The following is a 7,930-nucleotide window of genomic DNA, read 5'->3' as shown; positions in this document are numbered from 1 at the left end:
ATTTTCTTTATATACTTTTCTTTATGCATTCTCTGCATTGTTCTAAATCTGAGAGCTCAAATGGAGGAAGAATATCATTCTTAACTAGTCTTTCTATTCTCCCCCTCGAAATATGGCCTAAACGACAGTGCCATAATTTCGATGACGCATCGTGAGCTCTCTTATGCCACCATTTCTAGAGTAACTCTCTGTCACCACCTGCTTTATCGGCTGGGTAGCATATGTCTTTGAAGAGCCAGTGAACTGGCTCTTTATTCTATCGAGGTACTCAGTGACCGTGTCACACTCTGAGATTGAGCTCACAATTACAGGCTCAATCGTGTTCTTTATCACAGTCAAATATTTCTTGTTGGTAGTGACCCACTTCCTATGCTCAAGGTCATAGGACATCTTTTGGGATTCAAAATCCCTCTTTTTAGTTGCCCAAGTGGCATCATCCCCGTTTGTCTCCCTCACTGGTGCCACAGTCTCAGTGGAACACGGTGAGATGACTACCCAGTCCACCTTAGACAAGATGAAGGCCAGGTCAAACTTTTTCTTAACATAAAAAATAACAACAATTGCATGTCTTAATTCCAATGTTGGTCAAAATTAAAACATACAGCTGTTCTTATACACTAATTCTACATCTCCGTTAGGAAGAAATAGAATTAATGCATAAAATCATTAAAATTTACAACTGTTCTTATACACTAATTCTACATCACCGTTGGGCAGAAATACAATTAATGCGTAAAATCATTAAGATTTACAATATTGTTATTAACAACGTTGGTCAGAAAATAACAACATCATAATCATGTCAAAATATCTTTTTCTCCAATTAAATATCACGTTGGTTCAAAATAACTGGAGAATAAACAATTTCTTTAGCAGCGGAAACATGAAAAAATTCATTATCTATTTTTCAGAAGCATTAAACTTTTCTCAAATATTCTCTGAAAATTTATCTCGTTGGTTCAAATTTTAACACAGATATTTAAAGTAGGCAAATATCATCAAAATCTGCTTCTGAAAATTAAATAAACTCGGTACTTTATTTATTGTTCATTGTGGCCCGGCTTGCAGCTACAGTACCGGCCCGGCCTGCCACAGCAGCCCACGCACGCGCGCTGCCCACACCTAGGCCGGAACCTGGGCCTGGGCCGGCAAAGCAGCCTCCCGCTCGCGCCCTCTTGGGCCTGATTCTGGCCCGGTTGATCTGCGCCTTTCATTCCGATCGGACAGTCGCGCGCGCAGATAAGGAGAACAAAACCCCGCTCGTGACCGGCCTGCCTCCCAAAACCCTAGTATCTTTCACTCTGCTCCCCTTCCACTCTCTCTTGTCGAGCGGCGACAGCGGCGGCAGCCACGGTGGTCGTCGGCGTCGGTGAGGAAGACTGCCACCAGACCAAGTCCGGCTCCCCTTCCTCCTCTTCCTTTCTCTTTCTTAGCCCCACGAGCGACAGAGCGCAGCGGAGCTAGCGAAACGGTGGAGCGCGCAGCCATGGCGCCGTTGTTGACCCCCTCGCCGGCGTGCGCGCTCCCCAGCGGGTGAGCACACCGCTGTCGAGCGGCCTGGCCGCGGCGCCCCCTTGGCCGAGCCCGGGCGAAACAACTCCCCTAGCTCGGCCTTCTTCTCCCGCGCCGACGAAGGGTCAGCCCGATGCACGGCGAGGTAGGTGCCTTTCCTCTTCTTCCCCGTCCCCTTCTTCTTTTGAATTTGGATTCTTCTTCTCTTATCCAAACCGGTGTTGGGGATTGGGTTTTAGATCTAGGGTTAGAGTTCGGAATCCGACCCACTGTTCTTCCTCCCCAGAGGTTCTTCACGGGTTTAGGGTTCAGCTTTGATTCTCTTCTAGGCCGAATCCCTCTTCTTTTGTTCTTTGCTTCACCCAATTAGGGTTAGGGTTAGGGAACCCCTTCTGTCTGCTCAGATCCAAAAGGATCTAATTCATTCTTTCCTTTTCTAATCGTTTCTAGTCCCTTCCCCTCTTCCCCTTCTCTTTTGGATCTTCTTTCTTTTCTTTTCGGAGTTGAACCAATTTGGGTTTGGGGTTAGGGTTAGGGTTTGACTCGGAGTGCCGAGACCCCTTTATATTCTCTTCTTAGATCTGAACACCGATGTTCTTTTCTTGCCGTGCGCCGGCGAAGATGGCGGTGCGGCACCTTTCCTCCGGCTCGGTGGCGGTGGTGACCGGTAGTCAGTGACGCCCGCCACCCTCCCGGTCTCTTTTCTATTTTCTTTTACCCGGTTAGGGTTAGGGTTTTAATCCGAAACGGATCGAACCCTTGTTCTTTCTTTGATTTTTTTCAATGCTTTACCCCATACTAGATCTACACACTGGCAACCTTGGCTCTGGTACCATTGTTAGATACAACAATGTCTCTAAACCGTAGATCGAGGTAAGCATCTTACTTAGGGTTCCTCTAGTTCGTCCTGGCGCAGTTGCGCCGTAGCCTCGTGGACACTGGTGTCGAGGGAGCTCGGCGTGGTGGAGTCCAGCGTGGTGGAGACGATCTAGAGGCGATGGCGGAGTATGTGGAGCTTTCCGTCGCTGGCAGCACTCTAGTTTAGATCGGATTAGTGTTTTTCTGTAGGTGGTTACGGCGGCTCAGGTCAACCTCGTAGTTAGAGCCGTGATCCTCATCTATCTTTTACAGTGCTGTGCGACAGAGGCTCGCCAACCATATTAGGATTGGGCGCTCCCGATCAGGACGCAGATCCAAAGGCCCAATAGACCGTTGGGCCTATTGGTGAAGATCAATTAACAGAGAGCTCTCTCCAAGCTAACTACCTACTGATGCTATCCAAAGAGATGGGCTCGCTCCGATCCTAGGCTTAGTAGGTAGGCGAGCGCTATATATATTCCTGTAGTCAGTAGGAGAACTGCAAGTTGCTGGTGAATGACATGCCGAACACCCAGTTCTGCGGCACGACGTTCAGGAAGACGATGGTCTGTCCGCCGGTGGACGTAACGCCGAAAGTGAGCGCCTGGCCGGCGATCGCGGCAAGCGACTGCCAGTTGGCGCCCCAGTTCCTGCTCATGGGCACCAGGTTGGTGTTGGAGCCCTGGACCCAGGCGCTGGCCACGGAGCCGCTGCCACCGACGTTGGAGATGAGCACCAGCTCGTAGTAGTTGAAGCCGGTGATGGTGAAGCGCACGCCGCCCTGCTTCGCGCAGGACACGCGCTGGTACAGCACCGGGATGATGCCGCCCAGGTAGATGCCGATCTGGAGCCACGCCGGCTGCGACATGTCGAAGTGCGCCCGCGGCGGGTTGCACCAGCCGCCGTCGCTGCCGGAGTAGGCGTAGTTAGGCGCGCGGGCAGAGGTTGGTGGCCGCGACGGTGACGGCGCCGGCGCCCTGCCGGCACCACCGCGCGTCCGTCTGCGGGTCGCAGGAGATCTGGTAGCACTGCCCGCACGACGCGCCGTCGTTGTACAGGACCTGGCTCAGCGCCGCCGTGTACTGACCGTAGCCCGTCGCGTACAGGTTGCCGTACCCGCACGCCCCGCCTGATCGATCATGTGGCAGTTTACATACTGGATCGGAGCGCGACATAACATGCATGCAGTGAAATCTGAAATCTACTACTCCTATACGTAGTAAGCATGGGTAGGGTACGTACCCATTGTGCCCGAGGCGTCGCTGCCGCCGTAGAACGTGGCCGTGCCCCTGGACCAGGCGTCGACGGCCGACGTGGCAGCCAGCGCGACCACCGCGAGGAACAGCAAGGCCAGAGGTTTGGGTGTCTCCAATTACTACCACCCTTAGCTTTGCGTCTCAAACAGTACAGCAGGATCCAGTGCAAGTGAAGATGGATCACACGAAGGACGAAGCTCACGATGTAGGGATCAAGGAACTGTACGTCCGACGATAGGTGCTGGTCTTCGATGTGGTTGCTACAAAGTCACTGGCCCACTCGGGTGGTCGATCGGTACTTAAATAGGAAGGGTTCGAGTTCGATCGAGCTGACGGGCAACAGCTGAATCCAAGCGATCGAGATCGAGGGGCGCACGACGGCACATGAGCGCGCGCAGCGACAGTTGCGCTGCGCATGCATGCCGATAGCCGATCAGATTCAGATCGGCGCTGCAAGTGCAAGTGCATGCCTGCATGGCGTGGGTGCGTTTCTGGTCGAGTGCTCTTGCTCTCCGCCCGCGCCCGGCGGACTCTTGTTAATTCAGGAACGTAACATGCGCGCATGGCCGGCCATCAAGCAACCAGTACACAAGATTCTGATCTGCGTGCAGTTATACTCCCATTCTGGCCGCGTCCATCAAAGTCAGCTCTGACACCCCGATGGAGGCGCTTGTCAAAACAAAGGGTTGAATTCCGTGGACAGAATGATTAGAGATGAACTGGCGGTCGTCTATTGGACGCGTTGATAAGTAATAAGAAGAAACTAGCGCTGATAAGCAACAACTCGACAGATAGTATCCTAGCATCGCCATCGCTCCGACAAGTAAACCCATCTGTTATTCGATTCGAACATGGGCACATGCCGGTCACGTGAGGCCGGCGGCGGTCGACGTACCCAACGGCCAACCCCCGCCCGCCCTGGCGTCGAGGCGTCGTGGAAGGGGAAGGGGCCATGGCCCATGGATCGTGCCGAGATGCTGTGTGATTAATCATTAATAATCCTTATCACTTGGTCAATGTTTTTGCTTAACGTACGAGTGGTAGCAAGTTCACCGTGCATTTAGTCCTGTGTTGTAAAAACATGTCGTAAGTGGTTAGAATCTTTTCCTATTCGTCATCTGTGATTAACATAGTAGATGAAAGTAGAAGAACACATAAATAAAGATAGAGAGACTATTCTTTATTTCTCTTAATATTGATGATTACAGCATAGAGCTCCATGTATATATAGTCTTGCATAAGTGTTTGGTAAGAGTCCACAAAAATAACGGACTAGGATTAGGATTTATCCTCTCATTTCTCTTCTAGAATATGTATGTTTTACAATACTCCTCTGATTGCTACAATATGCACCGATAAGGATGGGGGTTTCCGATCTTCCATCAGGTGAACATAACTCTCGTTTTGGTTGAAACGTTACACACCGATCCGGCTTCAGATCAAAAGACCCGAATCCTACAACCTTAGCACCACATCCCCGCTGGTTATTAACCGTGTCACAAACCGGTTGACCTCGCCGAGAAGGCTAATCCCTGCTTGCGAAACAAAGAACATAAGCAAGAACTCGAAAGAAGCAACTCAATAATTGAAGTGACAAATTGCAGATCTATTATCAAGCACTTGAAGTTGGGTTTCATAACCGATGACGGCGACTGTTTGAACGCATGTTGATCTAAAGCAAAACTCAAACCCTAACTTGGTTGATGAGTACTCAATATAAAGTGTTTGGGGCATGATACCCCATGGACGCCCCCCCCCCCCTAATGGCATCTTAGACGATACACGGCCCAACGAACCAAAAGACGGTGATACATCACCCTAGCAGATTTTTTACTCTTACTTGTTTTGGTGATTCCGGTGGAATTTTAATGTCAAAACAAAGCAATTGGATATATTATGAAATTAACTTTTCATGCATAGGTGGACTGTTGAAAATGGAGTTTGTATGTCCCTTGTCGTCTGTTTTACTGTAGGCTAGTCCTGGAGGCCTAGGTAGACTCAAATTCGAGTTTGACCGGGACTCCCGCTTGACTTGGATGTCCTTGCTGGCCTTCTCCACCTCTGCACCTCTCTCCAAGTACTTCATGATCCTCTCCAACGTTCCTAAGTATGATAACATCATTAGGTAGTAATCTATTCTCAAAATTATGAAAAGGATCACTAAGAATGACTCACCTCTAGGTTCAGTTGTTGCATTCGAGCTCTAGTCATTGGACCTTGCGTAACGGTTGAAGGATCAGCGGGTGCATCCGAAGGAGTGATGTCCTCGTCACATGCCTCATTAAAAACTCCATCCAAAAACCCAAAGAAAATAGTGGTTCTTAGAGAAAAGAGTACATTGCATCCGCATGTTGATTGCACATGTTACCTCATGAAAAACCTTGTGTGAGAAATCTTCATGTACAAACTCACATAGGGAAATGGAGTACGACACTTAAACTTGGTCACTTATAGGATCTTGTATTCTTCATGAATTTATATATATCTTCACAGTCTATGCATAAACTTTAATGATTTAGCAAATATGATCTACTCCTTCTATTCTATGCATAAACTTGATATTTGCAATATTAGTAGTTTACCTTCAAGGTACATTCAATTAAATATGCTCCCCTCCTAAAGCCATTCTTTGAACTTCATTGTTTGAATTATCAAAATTGTAAGAAAAATGGACCCAAGGCCCATTTACTTTGGATTTTGATGTTTGATGACCAACACAACCAAATTGGACTAATGAATTTGCAAGTAATTGTTTTGTAGTTCAATAGGGTACAAGACGTGACTTGGACGAAGGCGACATGATGATCCCACGATCAACACCATAAGCAAGACCCTAGAAGCATAAGAGATGACCCAAGATATCAAGCAAAGTCCAAGCACGAAGATAGAAACCAAACCGGATGCAAGATCATGAAGAAATGAGCTTCACAGAGGTGACCGGACGCAGCCCTTATAGCGACCGGACGCATCCGGTCAAGATGCTCAGCAACAGCAGGCGTCAGCAGCAGCGACCGGACGCTGAGGACTAAAAATGACCGGACACGATGATGACACTATTCACTATCGCGGCAATAGCTTAGCACTGACCGGACGCTGGAGGATGATCGACCGGACGCAGGAACTGCAGCGTCCGATCGTGTCCAGAGAGGTTCCAGAGCGACGTAGTTGCGACCAGACGCGTCCGGTGGAATGTGACCAGACGCCATCAGCGTCCGATCAGTTGATCGCGCCGAAGACCAAGTGACCGTTGTGAGTGACCGAACGCATCCGGTCAGTACGACAGCAGTGTCCGGTCAGTAGCAGAAAGTTGGGTTTCGTCCCCAACCGCTACTTTCTCAGTGGGGCTTATAAATAGACCCCCCAACCGGCCATTTGAGATGAGTGGAGCTGAGGAAACATACCAAGGGTGTTAATACACTATTTTAGTGATCTCCACTTGCATAGTGCTTAGTGATTCATTAGGTGATTAGGGTAGGTGCTTTGCGAAGTGCTTAGGTTAATTAGACCACTGCTTATGCGCTTGCTCTAGGTTTAGGCCTAGTGTTTAGTGAGGTTTGCACACCTCTGACCACTCGGTGCTTGCGCGCATCATTGTTGTACATCGGAGGAGCTTGTAGTCTTACGAGATTACACCAACCGTGTTTGTGGTGTGGCCGCCACCATGTACCGAAGGGAACAAGGCCTGTGGCGGTTCGGCCGGAAGCTTGATAGTGAAGACGGCGGGGAGCGGTCTAGGAGAGGCTCGCTGGAAGGCACGCTGGAGACCCACTTGCGCGTGGGGAAGGTCCGGGGCTATCCATGGAGTTACCCGACCGGAAGCTTGGCCCTTGCAAGGGATTCCTTGCGAGGGGCTCCAACGAGAACTAGGGGGAAGCTTGCGCGCTTCTCAATACCTCGCTAAAAATACTGGAGTCGTCAACGGGAGTTTGCATATCTCTACCTTACTCTTTAGCTTCCGCATTTATATTGTTTGCATAACTCCTTTTGCGGTAGAGATAGCAACAGACTAGCTAAATCGTAGTTGCACATTTAGATAGTTTATCTTTTGTATAGGTTTTGCTAAGGTTAGAAAAAGAGGTCATAGTTTAGAGTTAGACTTTTAAGTTGCCTAATTCACCCCCCCCCCCTCTTTAAGCATCACGGTCCCTTTCAGAAATCATACTTTTCAAAAATACGTGCATAATTACTGGTATGTAGTACCACAAGCTATGTCTTTGAAGAGTTGGATTGCAGTTCTTCTATGCATTATGATGAGTAAACAAGAGCTATATGCTTCATGTATAAATGACCACTTCTTAGCTATG

General features: G+C 49.0%; 1 pseudogene; it reads right to left on the bottom strand.

Annotated features, from left to right (window-relative positions):
- Positions 1-2,857: 2,857 nt before the first annotated feature.
- LOC136459606 (expansin-A15-like) lies at positions 2,858-4,587 on the bottom strand (annotated as a pseudogene).
- Positions 4,588-7,930: the final 3,343 nt, after the last annotated feature.

The sequence above is a fragment of the Miscanthus floridulus genome, chromosome 1 (genome assembly GCF_019320115.1).
Source record: "Miscanthus floridulus cultivar M001 chromosome 1, ASM1932011v1, whole genome shotgun sequence".
NCBI classification, from domain to species: Eukaryota; Viridiplantae; Streptophyta; class Magnoliopsida; order Poales; family Poaceae; genus Miscanthus; species Miscanthus floridulus.
Note: the sequence above shows the minus strand (reverse complement) of the source record. Positions and strands in the feature narration are given on the sequence as shown.